Consider the following 21,021-nt stretch of genomic DNA (forward strand, 5'->3'; position numbering starts at 1 on the left):
GAGAGACCATATACACAGACACCTTGTCTTTCAGCATGAGTGTAATAAAAAATCCCATGGAGCCAGGAGTGCAGGGACGGGAGTGCATTGTTAGACAGCCACGCTGGAAAAAATAAGCTAATTGTGCAGAAACCAGGAAATGCCGGGAAGCCGGGGCAACGGGATGCAGCTCTTTTCCCTAACATCTATGCTGTTTCTCTGAGATAGAATAGAAAAAAAATAAAGATCTGTGGAAAGGATACAAGGGAAATCAGAATTTTATAATTGTACTTTTAAAGAAAGTTGAAGCTCTGGGACACAAAATTTACGTAAACCGTTTTCTCTTCCAGGATACTATAAAGCAAAACGAAACAAACTCCTAAGAGTCTTACAGGTACAACAAGCCTGTGAATCAGGCTTGTGCTTTTCATCTGTAAATTACTTTCTCCTGCAGACCTGAACCCTCAAGGAAGAGGTAAGAGCAGCGAGCAGTAGATTTCAGGTGCAGACAGGTAAATGCTTTGTGCTCCGACACAGCCCCCACACGGGGGACCTATAGGGCTGGAGGAACTCGTGCCCAGTCCGTCCATCTGGAAGACACTGCTAAGACCCACAAACACAACCAGCTCTGGATCTTAAGGCACCATCTCTCTTGAGGGGTCCGCACTCTATTTCTTTGAATGTGTCCGTGAAATTCTGCTTAAGAAATCCCTTTGTGCTTCTGACTGACGAGTTCCGAAAATTCTTTCCTACCATGAAAGTCAGCGACTGAATTCTGTGGGTAGGGTAGGTCGAAGGGGCTCTTTTGGCCATGGCTGGTGAGATGCGAAGCACCTCAGTGACAGAAGGTGGAGCCAGACTGCCTAGGAGCGGTTCTCTCTGCTGCTTTTTTCAGGATCTTGCCCAGTTCAGAAACAGCCAGCAGGGCCCTCACCCCAGATTGGATGCACAGTGGAACTTTCTGCCACTTTTCTCCAGCCTGGAAAAAGACTTTCATTTATGTTGCCCTGAGGTAGTGTTCCAAAAGCTAGGCCAAGTGCTGAGAAAGCAATAGCCACAAAAATAAGTCATGCCAGCGGACACTCGATAGAGGGCAGAGCAGCTCTCAGGCCTCTGTGCATAGTTAGCTGGCTCCTGATCATTTCTCAAAGACAAGCATGACTTCTTCCACGGCAGCCAGCTCTGCCAACAACTCTGAGCAAGCCTGAGGAAGAGCACCTGGAGGGTCCCCAGAGTCTAGGATGGGTGTGGGAACGTCCCACTGCCTTCTGGATCAGGCTCACCTATGCTGACTCTGCAGGGTATCTGCCCTTTGAATGGGTGTCCCTCTCCACAAAAAAACAGCAAGGACTATTGTAGGTAGCTCAATTAGGGAGAAATGTTATAGGCAGTCAGACAGGCCTGGGCCCTTGAGACCCTTAATGCAGAAGACAGCTGTGGCCGCAGGCACATTCACTGAAGGCCAGGCTTCAGAGAATAAGAGGAGCTACTCATGTTATACACTTCCCTTAGGGGTAAACAGCAGTGACTGATACTCTAAGTGGGTGTCAGTCACCCTGGGGTGCAGGGCCAAACCTCCATAACCCACCCTTCCAGTCCCTGACTTTGGCAGCACCACTGGCTCCATATTACCTAAATGACTATACTCGCAGTGTTATTGATCCATTACAGTTCTGTTCCACCTCGGGCCCACCTCACCTAATGTTTATGCTCAATAACCATCCAGGAGAAGTGGGGTTGATGGGCACCCCACTCTTTGGGCTCCCATCTGTCCCTTTTAGACAGAGGCTTTCTTTCTCTCAATAAATTCTTCCTATTCTTAGCCTCCGTTGTGCCTAGAATTCATTCCTCAGTGTTAGAGAACGAACTCAGCATTTTGGACATCTAGCAAGTTGGGAGCTCTATTTCTCCTCTATCAGAGCAACCTAGCAGGAAGCCTTGCACTCCCAGGGAATGACATGAGCATACACTCCAGTGACGTTCTATTTGCATCTGGAATCTGTCATCCTTTACGCTGTAAGGTGGTTTGCTCTCCGAATAACACATCATCAGTGCTATGTTGTTCTCTTGTTGATCATAAAGACACTTGTCTGTGTCTTTATGGGGTCCAGGCAGCTCTAGTGCATGCCCAGCTGGTGACTGATGCTGAGGACTGAACCAGCTAATTTACACATCACTAACAGAGGCACAGAGAGTCGAGGCACAGAACAGAGCTGGCCCAGGGGAAAGGACTTCAGAAAGGTTTAATATGCTTTTATTCTTCCAGATAGTCCTGAATCTTTCCTGGGTCAACGAGCATCCTCCTCTAAAGTTGGTCAGAAATCCATTATAACCTTATAGATATAAGCTGCTAAACAGGATTAATTTCTGGAGTTGGGTCCAAATGAACTCATTCATCAGTTCAACAGCTCTATGTGATAGGGCACTGTATGTGGTATAAAACAACAGAATTCATGGTCCTTCATATCAGGGGCTCAGTGAAGCAATTATCAAAGAAAAGTAAGAACAAGCAGTGATTGGCTAGTACAGTGAACAAGGGATGATGGCACATGCCCGTAGTCCCGCATTCTGGGGGGCTGAGGCAGGAGGATCACAAGTTTGAGCCCAGCCAGGGCAGTTTTGCAAGAACTTGTCTCAAAGAAAAAAGAAAGAGGAGACAAAGAAAGTGAATGTTTATTTTTTTTTAATTACAAGCACCTTCTTAGCATAAGAGATAGTGTGCCAATCTGTAACTTTTTTTATACTAAAAGACATATAGTCAAGAACAATGGGTTAAATTTACCCTGAGTATTCTAGCAAGGCAATTAATGGCAATGTGTCTCTTACTGTAGTAAAATTTCAAAATTAAACATTCACTAACCCTAACCCTAACCCTAGCAAGGATGATGGGGGAAATGTGTTTGGAGTGAAGGGCAATATTCTGAGAGGGGTACATATCAACATGTCTTTTCTTATAGTACATTTTAGTTTAAGCATTGACTCTACCTTTTAATCTCCCTGCTTATGAGCTTGTGATTGGCCAATCACCGCACATCCTGAGCGTGCCTGGGAAGAAGAGGGGTTGCGATGCCCTTTAGGGGCTGGAGCATGCAGTGAAGCTTTGTGTAATCCTTAGGAAGCCTTGGATGGGTGTAAGCAAGCAGCCATGGTAACAGTAGGTGTAGAACAAGAAAGGAACTATTTCTTAGGTCCTTAGAAGCTGTGGGGACAGAGTTGGTTGTGGGTCCTACTGGTAGATCCCTAAGAGAAGCAGACATCAGTGGTGAAGAGACAGCTTTGGATACATTTAAGTGTTAGTGGGCAACAATGATCAGAGTAAGAAGCGAGGCCAGGCTGCTGGAAGTATGTTTATGTCACTGTTCTAAATGTTCAGTTAAAAGATTCCTATTAAGACCCAAAGCAGGCTTTTCCTCCCTGGCTGTCTGAGGATCCACTGCCATCGTGAATGACACGGTAACTATCTGAATCCAGAAGTTCATGACCAACCGACTTCTTCAAAGGAAACTAATGGTCATTGATGTCCTTCACCCTGGGAAAGCAACAGCACCTAACACATAAATTTGGGAAAACTTGCCAAAATGTACAAGACCACACAAGACATCATTTTTGTGTTTGGATTCAGAACCCATTTTGATGGTGGCAAGAAGACTGGCTTTGGCATGATTTATGATTCCCTGGATTATATGAAGAGAAATGAGCCCAGACATAGACTTGCAAGACACGGCCTGTATGAGAAGAAAAAGATCTCAAGAAAGCAGTGGATGGAACACAAGAAGAGGATACAGAAAGTCAGGGGCACCACAAGGGCTAACGTTAGTGCTGGCAAAAAGAAATGAAGTAGCAGCGAGCTGGAGATTGGCAACAGCCGAAGGAGTAGAGATTCTGCAGTGCCTGTCTGCAGTGACAGCAACTTTTTTCACAAGGGGATTTTTTTTTTCACAAGAGGATTTAATAAACTGTAAAACCTTCACCAAAAAAAAGACCCAAAACACTTTCTTTTCCTGGGTCATACATCATTATATTCAATGATTGATTAATCACTACAATGACTATAGCACAGACCAGTTGCATCCTGTGTGTCATGTATATTGAAAGCAGATGTTTAATTCATGTTACCTCTAACCCTCAATGCTGCTGTGCCAGGGGAAAGAATATTGTCACATCCAGTACCTAAATGAGAACCCTGAAGACCAGAAGAGCTGAGTGCTTTGCTCAAGATCGTGCCCACTTGGGGAGGCCAGGAGCTCTGAAGTCTTGGGCAGTCCCCCTGCTCTGAATAAAAGGGTGGTACAAGCGGCAAGGCAGCTGTGTTCGGTAAAGCGTGCATTAGCACTTCACCTGCAGAAATGCAATGCAGGCTCTTCACGGCCATGTCTGCCAATGAATAACACTTACCAGGGAAGAGCTGAGATCATTTTCTTGTTTTCAGAAAAAAAGTAGTTAGCACTCACGTGCCATTCCATGTGACTCAATTGTGCTAGAAATGCAAATAGTGTTAGAGGAAAATAAATCAGAAAAGGCCCAGGCAAAGGAATTAGCTGTGTAGAGCAAATTATAATATATTGAGATAAGAACATCAGATGTAAAAGTCATATTGAAAAAAAGAGGGGAGTTTATTGGGGAGATAGCTCAGCAGCATAAGCACCTGCCTAGGAAGCTCAAGGTCCTGAGTTCAATCCTCAGTACAAAAAAAATTAAAAAAATAAAAGAGGGGCAATTCTGTTCCTCAGCATTAATGCAGATGAAGACTGGCCACAAAAAGTTTGCCCAAGAATCCTTCATAGCTTTACTTGTAACTGCCAAAGATAGAAGTAATCAAAATGCTCTTTAATAGGTGAGTGGACAAACTGTGCTACATGAATTAATGGAGTCTTAGTGTTAAAACAAAGAAAAGACTTAGAGCAGCTGTAAGTGCATATTTCTCAGTGAAAGAAGCCATTTTTTCAACTTAATGACCTTGCTTTTATTTGCATAACTGTTATATGCAGTACTATAATGTGTAACATAACATACAACACTGTCCTGTACAGTACAATCAGCACATATTACACTAATATACAAACAAGTGGTATTATATAAAAAAGGACATTGGGTTTCTATAAATAAGATGTGAAGAACTGTATCCAAAAATGTCATTTTTATGAGTGGCTGGTCATAAGTTCGTACAGTGCACCTTGATTGTAAGTCCAAACAGTTGATAAACAGCTAGGACATTATGTGAGAAATAGCTGTAGTTAATAGGAAGATAAATGCTAAGACCACAATGAACCACCAGGACACACCCAGGGAAAATACTGAATTTAGAAGACTTGGGAATATAATGTTCTGGTAAAGTTTTACAAAGTTAAGCACACAGCAACAGAAGTCAACCATTATGTTCCTAGATTCATCTGAAAGGAAGGAAAACATATGTACACAGACTTGTGAATGTCTGAAGTGACAACCCACTAGCCAGAACTCCCAAGAAACATACTCTTACTTGAACTACTTGTATTTGTTACTTGTTGCAGTGAAGAATATATACCAAGGAAATGAGGTACCTCGGTAAGAGCCAATTAGGAAAGAACTGTTACAGGATTTGGAGTTCTGCTGGATGACTTGCACTCTCTACTACAGAAGTAGTAATTTACTCTAGACTGAGCCTAGCAAAATGAAAGGCAATTCTATATGACTTGGTATTTCAAAAATCCTATCTACATGAAAGACATATAAGCATGCAACCATCAGGACTTACTCATTTTAGCCAAGAGAAGACACTCAGTATTTTTTGACTGACATAGTGACATTAGTTTCACTTGTACTTAAATAAAATTATAAAGTGGACTGACTTTGTGTCGTTCTATCATGGTTGCAGAATAAGTTTATCTGAGGCTTAGACATTGTGAGACTGTACACACCCAGGAGGAGAATCATAAAAATACCACCTCACTGTGAAGGCCAGCCACATTAGAAAATATCAGGGTATGCTCTGGTGTTTTGTATTTGCTTTTTTTGTTCTAAAATTTTGTTTTTTCCTGTTTCAGGTTTAGTCCAAAACTGGAAACAATTCCAATGTCCATCAGCTGGTGAAAGAATAAGCGAGTTACAGTGTCAGTGAGAACCTGGGGAATTTGGAGATGGCCCACATCATGACCATAATCATAGATATGACTCCAGACATTCATCTAACTCAGCTTGCACTCTTAAAGTTGATGTTTTGTCATACGCAAATTTTGCTCCTTTAAAAATATTTTTTAAAAAAATCTTTACCCTCCACTTGAGGTTAATAGTCCTGTTCTTGGAAAACCTCTATACTCTCTTCACTCTCTAGAGTTCAGTGAAGACACTTTTATTCCTTCTCATTAGTTGACCTCCCTCAAGAATGCTTGGAAGTTTCCTGCTCAACCAGCACAGCAGTTGCAAGCAGGGGCTGTCCAGGCCTCCTTCTGCCTGAAAGAAGCCAACTTGGAAGGCTAAACACGATACAAATCCAACTGTAACACCTTTGGGAAAAAGCAAAACTGTAAGAAGACCAGCGGTTTCCGGAGTTTCAGGGGAGAGAGGCAAGGATGAACAAGTAAGGTGCAAAGAATTTGCAAGTCAGTGGAGCTACTATGTATGACCTGGCAATGGGAGACCCGTCATTACACCTTTATCCAAAGCACAGGCTGCACAGGGCCAGGTGTGACCCTGCTGTGAGCCATCGACTTCCGTTCATAGTAATACATCAGACTGGCACCTCAGTGATGTCAAAGCTGTCGCACGGAGGCAAGAGGTTAATAAAATGGGAAACAGTGGGGTAGGTAATGGCAGTACATGGGAATTCACTACATTTCCTACCCAGTTTTTCTGTAAACTTAAAACTATTCTTAGAACGTAGTCTACAGGTTAAAAAATAAAAACCAAAAGGAGAGGGGTCACTATCCAATTATAATTCCACATATTAAATAATATGACTGAAATCAGATTTTTGAAAGCATTTGATAGACAAAAGGAATCCTGCCATGTTGTATTTTCCAGCTAAATTCCCCCCAGTCACTTAGAAAACTTTCTCAGACTAAGTTCTAAACAAGCCTCCAGTGACAGGGTATATAGAAAGGGAGGGTATAGCGACCCATGATATATAATCGATAATTCCAGGAAGGAACACCAAAATTTAAATCTAAAAAAGGAAGCCACTCCTTTTAAACTTTACTGCACTTGTTTGCACAGCCTCACCAGGCTTCTTTTGTCATTCTCCCACATGTCCTAACTTTGAAAAGTGTCAAGACTTGGGGAAAGAACCCTGGCTCCTCTGGCACTAGCAGTTCATTCCTTCCCTTGACTTTCAATCCTGCTGAACCTCTAGGAAGCTCAGTACCTGGAGTTCTAGCACATTCAAAGTCTCGAAAAGCACAAAGGTGTTGTGAATTATGCAGACTTAAGGTCTGCTTGCCACATGCGGTAGAAGACGCGAACTGCTGCTGGCAGCTCTATACTTGGTCCCGTCTGTATAGAACTGCGAATTGGTGTCTTTCCCCATCTTCTGCCTCCAGTAACACAAACTACGGGTGAAAATGATAACGGTTTGCCAAGATTGGAAAGGTGCTGTAAAATTGGAAAGAGGTACAAAATGGGCGGTGGAGAGAAAATATATGCACCAGTGGCATATATGTAAAATTTTTAAAAAGTAAATAAAAAAAGATAATCGTATTTGGTCTTCCTAGCCTGACTTCCAATTGAGATGCACTTTTAAAAAATGTTATCAAAATAAAATTTACTGAAAGTGAACAGATGTTAAGAATATAACCTGATGCACCTTGGTAAATGCGTGTGTACACTTAGCCAACACTTCAGTCACAATGCAGCATGTCTCTCCTGTCCCCCAATGTCCTGTACTTCTGTCAGCAAGTCCCATCCACAGCCACCAGCGCTTACACTTTTCCCATCATAGGATGGTTTCACACGCTCGTGAAGTTTGTGTCAGTGCTGTCACCCTACACACTCCATCCGGTGCCTGGCTTCCTTTGTTTAACCTTGTGTGCTTGAGCTCCACTGGCCTGTGCGCTAGCGCTTCATTTTCTTATTCCTGGAAAGTGTTTTTAGATGAATACCTCCCACTTTGTTTATCTATTATGTTGTTGACGGACCTTTGGATTTCTTTTTCAGGTCTGCCTCAATAGATGTTTCCATTTCTTTTCAGTTTAACACCTAGTTGCTGGCTCATAGAGGAGGTACATATTTAGCTTCGTAAGAAGCTGCCCAACAGCTTTCCAAAGTGGCTGCTCCATTTGGCACTGTCACCAGCGGTGCGGCACATGAGCTCCAGGTGCTCCCCATCCTCATCCGCATCTGCTTCCTTTAGACCACGTGTGTGTGTGCATATGTGTGTGTGTGTGTGTGTGTGTGTGTGTGGGTGTGACATAAATGTCATGCTGCAATTTCATTGTGCCTTTTTCTGATACCCAGGTATTAATCATCTTTGGAGGTAGCAAATGATCATTTGTGTATTCCCTTTTTGTAATACATATTTTCAAATCTTTTGCCTCTGTTATTGGGTTGGTTTGTTTTAATTATTATATTACTTGTGGACTCTATCATCTATCTATCATCTATCATCTATCTATCTATCTATCTATCTATCTATCTATCTATCTCATTGCATAAGGTTAATCCGAGTTAAAAAGTTAAATAGTTTTCCTCAGCATCTCCAAGTTATGAAGTGATGGCTGTGATAGTCAAAGCCCGAGTGGGGCCAGGAAGATAGCACCTGAGTTCAATCCCCAATACCAGGGCATGCTGTGCTGGCCCCAACCCCGGGCAAGCTAACTGGCCAGAAACTGGGTGTGGTGGTGCACCCCTGTAATCCCATTGCTGGGTAGGCTGAGACAGGAGGATCACTACGGGTCTTAACTGCATAGTAAGACCCTGTACCAAATTAAAAAAAAAAAAAAAGAAAGAAAGAAAAGAAACAAAAAGAAGAAAAATCAAAGCCCAACTGGCAACCTATGGAGGCATTGTGTTTTTCTTGTAAGACAAAAAATGTTAGTGTATGAGTCTTTTTTCTAAATGAAAATATTGTTACTTAGGTTTAATTGTAGTGCTGAACCTTCACAATAAATAAATGGGTTTGGGGGCTGCAGGTGGTGGGGGCACTTGTCTCTGAGAGGCTCCCATCACTGAGCTAGAGCATGCGCTTCTCCTGCGCCATCTAGGATGCCATTTATTTTACTAATAATGCTCAGATGAGCTCACATGCATCCCCATGCCTCTTCTGAGCCCAGAGTGCCAGCAGGAAAATGAGTCTTCCCAGCAGTTCTTCTGGTATCTCGCCAATTCTTTGATGTCTTCCCTACATTTAAACATCTGTCGAGTCTGTCTGGCTGCTGTCGAAAGCCATAACTTGAGATGTACCCGATCTTCAGTGATCCATAAAGACGTGCCTACAGATAGTAAGAAAAAGAGGCAGCCATTAAGTTCAGTAGCTGCCCAAGTCCTCAAGGAGGCATCAATCAGCACTCAAGACAGGCAAGCCAAACGACAATTTTAGAAAATAGCATCAAGAATAAATGCAAGCAAGTTTCTCGTTATTGGAAAAAGCAATAAATGGTGTTGTTCTAAAGTTAATACAGGGGCCGGGGAGATGGCTCAGTGGAATAAGTGCTTCCCTAGCAAGTGCAATGGCCTGAGTTCAATCCCTGGTTCTGAAAAAAAAAAAAAAATCAATCAATCAATTAAAAAAAAGTTAATACAAAGACTTTGTGACAGAGAAAGATGGGATAAAGGGACTCAACCACTTTTACTGATTTAACAGACATCTTGGGGCAGTTTTTAAAACTCCAGATCTGGAATCTGTGACAGCTCACCTGACCTACTCTGGGTCACGTGTTCTGTCCTGGCCCCCTGAGGCGCACCTTTCCTGAGTGTCCTCGCACGTGTATCGTCCTTCACCCTTCCGTAAATGTACCTTGGATCTCCCAAACCACTCGTAACGAAACAATGCAGTTTCCTTTTACAGATGAAGCTTCCTGCGCTCCTTTATGAGGAGGAAAACTACAGTGTTTCTGGGTGTTGGAACTGCTATCATTTGTTTGTTTGAGAAAGGGTTTCACTATGCAGCCCGGGCTAACCGCAAATTCCTGATTCTCCTGCCTCAGTCTCCCAAGTGAATATTATTCATTCTTAATCCTTCAGGTACCAGACATTATGAAATAAAATGAGCCTCAACATATGAATACGCAACTACATTTATAGGCTTAGCCTCCTTCCCATGGATGCTGTGACAAAAAGAATTGGAATTCTCCGACCTGAGGCTTGGACCACATCCCATCCAAAATGTACTTTACAGTTAAGCCAGAATTAGCGGAGCAGAGGTTCGCGACCACCTGGACTGCTCACTACATGACAGACTTTGGCACAGTTCCTAGATAAGGCGAAGAAATGATATATTTTGTTTCTCACTGGTTGATAAGTGGCTAGTTTAATATAACACAGATGTTGATCTCATATCAAAATAAGTCTGACCCTTAAGTGCCAACTTGCATTCCGCAAAACCCTTTCAGCAAGCAATTTGGCAGCATTTCAGAGACATAAAAATATTTATAGGTGTTGACTATTCAATCGCACTCCTGGCAATTTCTCCCTAAAAGAATAACCTCTCCACTAAAAAAAGAAGTATTATAATACTACTCATGGCAGAAAATATTAGAAACAGTTTTAATTTACGGTTACAGGAATAATTAAGAAATTATAAGAACACAACATAGTCATGAGAAGAGAAATCTTTGCCACAAAATGAACAGAAAACATAAAATCTTACCTACAAAGATAGTACTTATTTTTATACATAGACAAAAGACAAAAATGGAAGTTCTTTATTTAGGTAGTCAGATTATAAGCTTTTCCTTTTTTTAGATTGACTAAATTTATTTTAAAAATCATAAAACGCTTCTTACAAAAGAGCATCACATTCTGCACACTGCTCTGAACAGCTGCCAGGGACATGGGCACTGTTGCCACTTTCCTCCCTGTCCCAGCCCCAAATGTTTACAGTGACCACACCAAGCAAAATACAATAATTACATGGGGGAAGTTGTTTTAAACCACCAACAATGAACAAATAATAAAATCCACTCTCTTTACTGCTGTTTTAAAATTTCAACATTAGTTTTTGCGTGCCCTCCCCCAAAACCCTGTTTGTAAGAAACTAAAACATCACATCTGGTGAACAGCAAAGATTTCACTACACCTCAAATGCAGAACACCTATGAAGCAGAGGAATGCTGGCTTTTTAAAAAGAAGCAGACAAGGAAAAAAAAAGATGCAGGACTTCTTCAGTTCTCCTCTAGTTCTAGAACTTCCCAGAATACTGCTTCACACTATTCCACAGCAAATAGTGTGCATTCTGTACCTGGTCCTGTGTTCCTGTAATGGTAATGATCCGAACTTCGGATCCTTCTAAGGGCTCATCAATTTTTTTCTTTTTTGGTGGAACTGGGAATTGAACTCAGACCCTTGCACTTGCCAGGGAAGCGCTTATTCCACTGAGCCATCTCCCTGGCCCAAGGCTCAGCAATTTTGATAGCAGCTCCAATTCATGACGGATTTGTTTAATCTGTTGACCACCTTTGCCAATAATAGATCCAGCCAAATCTTTGGGAATAGTTACTTGTGTAGTAATAATAGGTCCACCAAGATCACCATATGAGCCACGACCCCCTGCATAGGAACAATCATATCCAGAGCCACCCTGTGGTCCATATGCCATCTGCCATTCTGATGGCCTCCACGTATCTATTGCAGAGTCTTGTGGGAGGCACAATAACTCCAGGCCTCCAATACTATTGCAAGTGAATCTTTTTCTAAATCCTGTGAATCTGCCGCATTATGACTCTGTGCCATATAGCCCTTAATGGTCACCTGAGTGCTTCTGACCTATAGAATTCTCTTGGTGCATCAGCGTTATCAGTGATGCTGACTTCCTCCTCCCCTACCTCTGCTGAGCTAAGCTCCTAATTCTTCTTACCCCACCTATTTCCCATAAGTCTCCTGCTATGCCCAGGAGGTGGGACTTCCTGTCATAGCCCGGTTGCCTAGTTACTCATGCCTTTTACTCACCGACGTCATTTCCCTATGCCTCCACTATATATACCCAGCACCTCCCCTGAATAAATGAGACTTGATCAGAATCCTGTCTTGTCTCCATTCCTCGCGTCTCCTGTCCTTTGTCCCCTCTTCAGTTCCCCGCTTCTCTCCCAGGTGACCTTCATTGACTGACCTGCTGGTTCAGGACAGAGTCTCAAGTTTCATCAGTACTGAAACCAACCATGCTATCATAGCAGTCTCCAGGTCTTCCTCTTCTATCATAGGCCATTGGATCTCCTCTTCTAGGTGGTGGTGGTGGTAGAAGAGGAAGATTCTGAGCTCTGCTACCACCCTGGCCAACTCTACCAGGAGGAGGGGATGGTGGTCCCCGATGAGGGCTCATGTCATCATAATCTCTTCTAGACACCCACCTCAACCAGGAGGCATTCTGTCAAAACCACCTCTCCTCCACTGCATAGGAAATCCTACAGGCCATCCACAGCAGTCATCAAACATCATGGTAAAACCACTATAACCATAAGTTTCATTGTAAAAATTGGGATCATAAGGCTGTGCACATCCTTTGATGGAAGACTCAGATATAAGATCAAGGATGATCTTTATGCACTGTACAACCTTATCAGGCTTTCCTCCAATAAGAACAGCTCTGTAAGGGGAATGAGGACAGAATTCTTGGAAAAGCTTGGTTGTTATCTCAGTGTTCTCTTGAAGTTCTTTTATTTTAGCACCTTTGACCTCAGGAATTCCTCCTGCCAGACTTTGATGAATTAACAGTCTCAATTCACAGTCAAAGTCACTTCCTTTATAGAGTCGGTACTCTTCCAAGGTAAGGATGACTTTCTTCAGAATTTCCCCAATTGTTTCAGTATCAGTGCTGACACTCAATATGTGTTCAGGGCCACTGCTGTCTGGCACTGAAACTCTGGCAGTGTAGTCTGCACAGAGAGCCTTCGGAGAGCCTTAATGTTCTTGTCTCCTTTTCCAATCACTGCCCCAGCATACTTACTCTGAAGCAGAATTCATAATCCAACCATCTCATCAGTGTTTCTAGATCTTTTAAATGCTTGTTCCTCTTCCATGTCTTCTGCAGAACATTTACCAAACTCACCACTGGTTTGAGTGTTGGGGAAGGTTTCCTCTGGCTGTTCAGTTTCCAGTTGCTTGTATTAAATGGACACACCAATCGTGCAAGTTCTCCTTCTTCCACTGCCATACCACCTAGATGGTCAGAGCTAGACCAAACATTTCCTTTTGATTTAAGCTGTTTTCGATTTTGGTTTTTATTTATTTGTTTGTTTATTAATGTATTTGGTACAGAGTCTCGGAACTACAGAGCTTGGAATCATAGTGATCCTCCTGTTTCAACCTCCCCAGCATGGGGGTTACAGGCATACACCACGATGCCTGGTCTCGGTGGCTGACTCAGTGCACCTAGAGGTGGAGCCAGTGTGGCACGTGGTACTGGGGATCGCGCCCCGGTCTTTGCACTTGCATAAGCAGGCACTTAGTTTACTGCGCTTTCTCATCAGCTCTCAGTGTTCACTTTTTGTTAGTACACATTCACACTGCATGATTATATTCTTTGATTGAAAATCTTCTGCACAGCAAAGGAAACAATCAACACAGTGAAGAGACAACCTACAGAATAGGGAAAAAGTTTGCCCTCTATTCCTCTGACAGAGATCTCATTTCTAGAATATATAAAGAACTCAAAGTACTAGACCCTCCAAATAAAAGGCCTGATCAAAATATAGGCAACTTAAATGAATAAAAATTTCTCTGAAAGAACTACAAGTATCTAATAAACACATGAAAAAATGTTCAACTTTGCTGATCATCAAGAATATTCCAATTAAAACAACACTCTGGAAAAAATATTTTTGAGATATTATCTCACTGAAATAGGAGTTGGGGCCCTGTGAAGCTGGCTGGGGAAGTAGGCAGAACATAAGCAGAATATGCCCAGAAAACATACACAGAGAAGTTCACACAGCCCTCCACCCAGACTTCTCCTAAGAACTAGAGCAAGTTTTCACTAGGATAGAGGATGGCCTGGACCTGACATCAGCCTGGGATGTGGATGCCCAGCACCACCTCTCAGGACGTAGATGTGGAAGCTCTCGCAGGTTTCCTCAAGATTTGGACAGCACGTCAGGACATGGGTGCCTGCTGAAGAGCTCGCTGTGTAGGCTTTTCTCATGGTAACCCCCCTGCTTTCTCCAGGGTGTCCTTTTATTTTGCTCTTTCTCAGCCTAAGCTCTCTTTACAGAGCCAGTTTCTCCTCCCTCTTCACTTTTACTTTTCAAATAACCTGTGCCGCTGCTCTATGCTCATTTTGTTCACTTCTTTGATCAAGAAAAGAACTACCTGGAATCCAACTTCACAGGAGAGGAGAACAACCCAAATCCCAATATCTATTTGGCAAGCAACTTTAAGGGGATACCTGATAACATCACTATGTAGCTCAGGCCAGCCTTGAATTTGCTGTGTAGTCCAGGCTGGACTCGAACTTGTAGTGGTTCTTCTGCTTCAGCCTCTTGAATGCTGAGATTGCAGGTGTGTGGCACCATACTTGGTTCTTGATTTAAGTTTTTGTTGTTTAATGTACTTTTCACCAAATCTTTTTTTTTTCTTTCATTTTAAGACAGGTTCTCATTAAATTAATAAATTGCCTAAACTTGGCTCTAATTTGTGACCTTTTTGCCTCAGCCTCCCATAGTGCTGGGATTACATGTATGCACCACCACACCTGGCTTTAACAACATTTTTTAGAAAGACATTTTAGAATGTGTTCCTCCTTCCAGCAGAGCCATACCTAAGCTACTAAAACTTCCAAGATTTTGTGCAAAAGCATTTTTTAATTTTATGTATTTAGTACAGGGTCTACCCAGTCTCACTACACAGATTGGACTCAGTGATTCTCCCACTTTCAGTCTCCCTAGCACTGGGATTACAGGCTCATGTCACAACACCCAGTCTCAATCACCTCTCAGCATGCCCCAGAGGCAGGCCTAGCATGGCAGGCCAGGGATTGAACCCCGGCCGCTGCATATCAGATCAGGTAGTAGTAAAGATGCAGGTACTTGTTTGATGTAAAGATTGCAACTCAACTTGAGTTGGGGGACACCACTGCATCACCAGTGCTGTTTTAGATGTTGATTTTGTATTTCTGTCCATTATCATTTAGATCCAAAGTGATTTCCAAAGCCTCCTATGTTTGGAAGATGAGTGGTTATGTGAAGGGTGCACCAGATTTGCTGGTTAGGTGGGAGAGACAGATGTCATAGTCTGTGTTTGGATGTGCCCCCAAAGTGTCATGCTGTCATGGGGGTGCCGGGGGCAAGCCTTTTGGAGGCACTGAATCTAGAGTGTTGACTGGTTCATTGTCTAGTGCTAGGACTGAGGGTATAAATGCTCTGCCCACCCTGGGGCAGGTAATCTATACACACCTTAAGGGAGGGATAGAGGCTTGCCTGTCAACTTTTTGCACTTGCTGTTTTTGCTATCTTCCACTGCAATGAATGGCTGCCTCTCGGCCTTGCCACCTGCCTTGCAGCCAGCTGACTGGGGACCGAAACCTCCACACACTGTGAGATGAATGAGCTTCTCCTTCTTTAACTCTGAGTGTCAAGTATGTTGTCTCAGCAACAACAGAAACGTAAGACAGTGGGTCACCGGGGGTGTGGCCTGGAGGGGTCTTTGTCCCTCCCAGTCTCCTCCCTTCTGTTTGTTTCCTGCTCCCCAAGCCAGGGGCAGCTCTGCCCCCATGCCAGCCTCCCCACCATGCCAGCCACCCATGGATTGAAACTGCTCCCAAAAGTGAGCCAAAGGAACCTCTCCTTCTTTATGGGGTGGGAGCCTGGTGTTGTGTCTCAACAACACGAGAGAGAACTAAGACGCTATCTTACTCAGCTAGCTTCCCTTCAGCCTATGGTTGGAGGTAAATGTACAGATTTATTAAAGCTCTTCCTTCAAAACTCTACCCCCAAGAATATATGCAGTGTATTATTTGTTGAAACTGTACTTCCAATTTGATTTGAAACTGTCTCATTGCTATCTGTTTATCAATAAAACTTTGAAAAAAAAAAAAAACACTCTACCCCCATGTCTCACCAGAACAGAATTCCCACTACTTCCTGTTTTATTTACAGTATTAAATGTTTCTCATTTCTCTTCACCAGTGTCAAAATAATATTATAATATGATTACAAATTTTTTAAAAAATCCTATAAATATATAAGAATATAGTAAGAATTTACGTGAAGTTATAGAATCTCCTAGATTAGGCAAACAGTTTAAATAGCCTTGCCCTCTACCCAGCAGGGTTAATACAGCTTGAATGATTCTCACAGCACTGTATGAATTGGGTTCTAACTCCTCAGCCAGAGAATTTCACTCCGTATTCATTAACTCATGACCACATAGCTCAGAAAGTTCATGCTAGAAATAGAACCTGGAGAACACAAATTCCCCACTTCTTTTGAGTCTCTAAAATATCTTACTGCCTGATGCAGATTTGCTTTTATTTAAAGTTAGTTATCTCAGAGGAAGCTCCTCCAAAATGCTGCTAAGTCACATGACCAACCACACCTCTTGTCCATACAGACACAGTGCCCGGAACAGAGCAGTGTGCCTTTGTCAACTGAATAAATAATAAATGGCAATCAGGTTCGATTAACAGAAACAAAGAAAAATGTGTGTAGATACTGCAAATATGCAACAAACAAACAAAATAGCAACAACAAAATGCACCCACCAGCAAATGGTTACCAAAAACTCAATAATAGCAAAGTTTCCCAAGAGGCTTATGGTGACAAGAAGTGCCCTTGTCTTGCCTAAGTCATTCCCCAAATATAGCCTCCATCCTGAGTAAAACCCACCAGCTTTTTGTGAACTTCTGAGAAATTCCAGAGAGAAGAGAGATGCATCATTTCTACCCTAGAAGGAAATGAGGCCACTTGGAAAGGGATGTGAGAAGCCCTGTGACCTTACGTGACCTCCCAGCTGCCCAGGGAACAAGGCCAAGGTGGGGATCTCAGCCTCAAATGCCACCGCCACTGGGAGAGAAAGATTCTAGCATGTGGCATCTGAGTCCTGCAGCCAGATACACACCCTGCTTTTGCACACAGCTGTCCGTGCTGCTCTTGGATGGGAGGGACAAAGTCTCCAAGGCCAATAGAGAGCAAAGTTAGAGAATCCAGAGAAGGTCACAGGAGTGGGTCTTGTGGCTGGACTCCCTGCTGAACACACTGATCTTTGCTGAATTAATCCGTTTTCAACAGCACTTTATTTGATGGCTCCTTAGTCCTATTTTTTCCAACGCGCCAGCACAGCTTGGGGCACTTCACACTTACTGACCCTGTTCTTAACACTCATCTAGAAATTACTGATTATAAAGTAACCGCCCAGATCAAGAGTTTGAGAACACCAAGCTCACCAAAACACAGTAATAGACCTTTTACTCAGTTGGCTATAAATATGCTATTTTTGAAATGGATAAAGGAAAAATTTCAGCACCTTGCAGTCTATTTCCAGTGCTTTTTTATGACCCCAAACACCCATGTATTCACATTCCTGACAAGGGTGACTTTTCTAGGACACTGGAAGAAGGGCATTCACAGCTCTGTCCCCAATCACATTTACTACCCAGTGCCAAGAACGTCCAGTTGGTGCCAAAGGGAATGCATTTCACCTGAGATCCCCTTGGGTCACATGCAGTTATTATATGCTAACTGTGTTGACCAAAACTCTATTTGACATTTAGTTCACAACTTTTAAGCCAGCCTGTTGTCCTGGTTTGACATGGCTTTAAGGGATTCACCCTCCTGAACTCAGGGAAGCCCCTGTGCGTTGCTAGAGCTTCTCACACCCCCAATGGGCATATTTTGTTGATTTGTAAGAAAAGAGAACAAAAAATGATTAAGTCTATGCTAAAAGCTCTATACCAGCTGTTCATTTTTGGTTCTGTAAAGGTATCATAGAAGAAAACGATACTTCTAAAGTAAACTAATACATTCACTCTCATGAGAAATTACCATGAAAATTTTTACTGGACGTATTGGTTCTTCAGCTCTCTTAAATCCATGGAGGGGATTTAAGCGCACCTACAAGCGTGTGCATATTTTATCAACTCAATGCCAGGGTCCTAGTGATTTCCACAGAACAGTGATGGCAGTCAGGGGATGAAACAGCTATAGAAGTGAAATTTAGAAAATCATTACTCAAATCATGGTTCAGTTTTAGCAAATAGCGTCAGATAGAAGTTATACAAAGCTCTAAGGCAGAGATTCTCAGCCTTCTCCCTTTACTATATAATCACCTGAAGAGGGTTTGAAATCCCACACCAGTGAAATCAGAATCTCGAGTCCCATATCACTATGTTTCCCAAAGCAAGTAATTAGAAGTTTGAGTTTGTAGTGTTCAAGCTCAAGAACTCTGACTTGGATAAATGAGTGAGAACACTGCATGTCCACCTTTAATAATTCTTAGAATGTACGGTGTCTCCACTGCACAGCCAACCATACCATCAACTTTTCCTGCAGTGCAGATTGCCTGGGTAATGTGTGTGTCCTTCTTTTAGTTTGGCATTCCACCATTCATAAATACTTGGAGGTCACTTTTATGTATTTTGTACAGGGTCTACTGAGTATCACTACACAGATCAGACTCGTAGTGATCCTCCTGTTCTCAGCCTCCCAAGCACTGGGATTACAGGCACGCATCATCATGCCCAGTCTCAATCATTGTCTCAGCATGCCCCAAGAGTGGGGCCAGCCCGGCAGGCTCTGGGGATTGAACCCTAGTCCCCACGCCTGCCTAAGCAGGCACTTTAATCTGCTGAGCTATCTGGCTGGCCCACTTGGAGTTTACTTTTATGTGGAGGTGAATGAGATAACCAGGGAAGTTCTGGTGTTTGTTCCTTATTGTCCCTCATTTTTACTGAAAACACATGATATTTTCCACATGGGTAGCCTAATCCTTCCATTGTATAGTTTTAAGTTTCCATTGTATAGTTTTAAGTTTACAAAACTGAGTTCATTTTAGTTCACTCAAATTTGGTATTGTACCTGCTCACTGTTTTATATTATATATAAATTAAAATTGTATATCGACTAAAAACATCAAAGTAATTAATGTACAATGATTTAAAAAGTCCATGACACTTGAAGGATATAGACAGATAGATAGATAGATAGATAGATTGATTGATTGATTGATATTATATATATAACTTTGAAATGAAGAGGGCTACCAAGGACAATAAGGCCAGAAATCATAATGTGAGTGTGAATTGATTTGATTGCTTGATTATGGAAAATACCACAGATCAAAGTAAAAGAGAAAGGTAAAACAAGGCAAGGATGTTTCAGATATATAAGCAAATGAGCAATTCATATCCAAAATTGTTACTTACAAATTTAAAAGTCAAAGACTGCCAGCACAAAAGAAAAATGTATAAAGTTCAAAGGTAAGCTAGTCACCGAAGAAGCAGAAACTGTCAAAGTACATAAACATATGTTCAGTCTGCAAGGAAAATTAGTCAATTAAATTACAATAACTAAATAAAAAGTGAAATTAAGAAAGAATTCTTGGCCACTTACTGAGTAGCAATTATTTGATAATGTACAGGATAATGTGCAGTGGGAACAGGCAATCACGCACTAGCAGACTCGAATCTTTTCATGAAAGTAGTTTGAAAATATACATTGTAAATGTTGAATGCTGTTTGATTCAATCCTGTTTCAGGAAATTTACACTTAAAAAATAACTGAACACACTGACAAAAGATATAAAAGTTAGAAAATTCACCAGAGCATGTGTTACCATACCAAAAATCCTGGGAGCAATCTCATTCCTTGTCTGTAGGATGTTGTCTAAATTAATGTGGCTCAATCTCCTTCTTCATCAATATTCAAGCAACTAATGTGATTCATCTTTACTAGAGAAAACTGTCCTATTATACAAGGGATGCAGCTGGTCTCTACCTGGGGCAGGGCATGAGGACGTGTCACACTGCTTGGACCACAACGTCTAACCTGTCAATCACAAAGAACCATAAGGAAGGCTGAACAGCAGGATGTGACCTGTCAATCATGGCTGAGGTTCACATGCAGAACAGCTCTGATGGGCCTGGGGACTTAGCTTAACAGCACAGCAACTGCCCGGAAAGCAGGAGGGCCTGAGCTCAATTCCTGGTACAGAAATAATTAAATAAGGGGGCCTGCCCCTTAGCTCAGTTGTGTAAGTCTCTGCTTCAACAAAGCAGTCAGGCTCAGGTTGCTGTGGTTGGATCCCCAGAACTCAAGCCAGCCAAACTTGCCCTGAAGTCATTCTGAGTCAGCCAATAATAATAATAATAATAAAACTCTGATGGCCCAGATCCCAGAAGACATACAAGACGGTGATCATTGACTTGGTTGCCACCTTTGCCTTCCTGCTCTTGCTGTGCCTGTCCTGTACATAAGACAGACCTTGACTTTTCTCTTTTGCACTATTCTTTGTTGCGCATGACCTCGCCAGCAAGGAGACGCAACACACAGCTCTTCCTTCAGCAGTTTATTCAGGCCCCTTACAGCAAGCTTCTTTCTTCTCCAATCCCCCAGCCCTTGGCTAATATATACTCCCGAGCCCAATCCCAGTGCGCCACGTGGGGATCGCCCATGGGTCCAGCATATGCGGAAGTGAATCATGACTGCAGCCCTGGCCATATAAGGAGTTGTTGTGCACAGAGAGTGCTCACCCACGGGGGGTGGAAGGTGGAAACCAGCACCATCTTGTAGGCGCGGTCCTTCGCAGCTCTCCACAGTTCCCCCTTTTTGTTTTGCAACAGGCAAGGGCAGTTGTCCGATCTCTGCTGTGCAAAGGCTCTGTAGCATTGTGGTCCAGGCGTTCTCCGCCCAGAGACAATGCAACTTGCCCAATACCCATTTTCCTCAGAGGTGGGGAGTTAGGGCATCAAACCCACATGCAATCAGACGT

At 42.6% G+C, this 21,021-nt stretch overlaps 1 pseudogene; it reads left to right on the plus strand.

Moving 5' to 3' along the window:
* Positions 1 to 790: 790 nt before the first annotated feature.
* On the plus strand, positions 791 to 3,815 carry LOC105741577 (annotated as a pseudogene).
* The last annotated feature ends 17,206 nt before the right edge of the window (positions 3,816 to 21,021 follow it).

This window comes from Octodon degus, unplaced genomic scaffold, assembly GCF_000260255.1.
Source record: "Octodon degus isolate 3935 unplaced genomic scaffold, OctDeg1.0 scaffold00016, whole genome shotgun sequence".
Classification (NCBI taxonomy): domain Eukaryota; kingdom Metazoa; phylum Chordata; class Mammalia; order Rodentia; family Octodontidae; genus Octodon; species Octodon degus.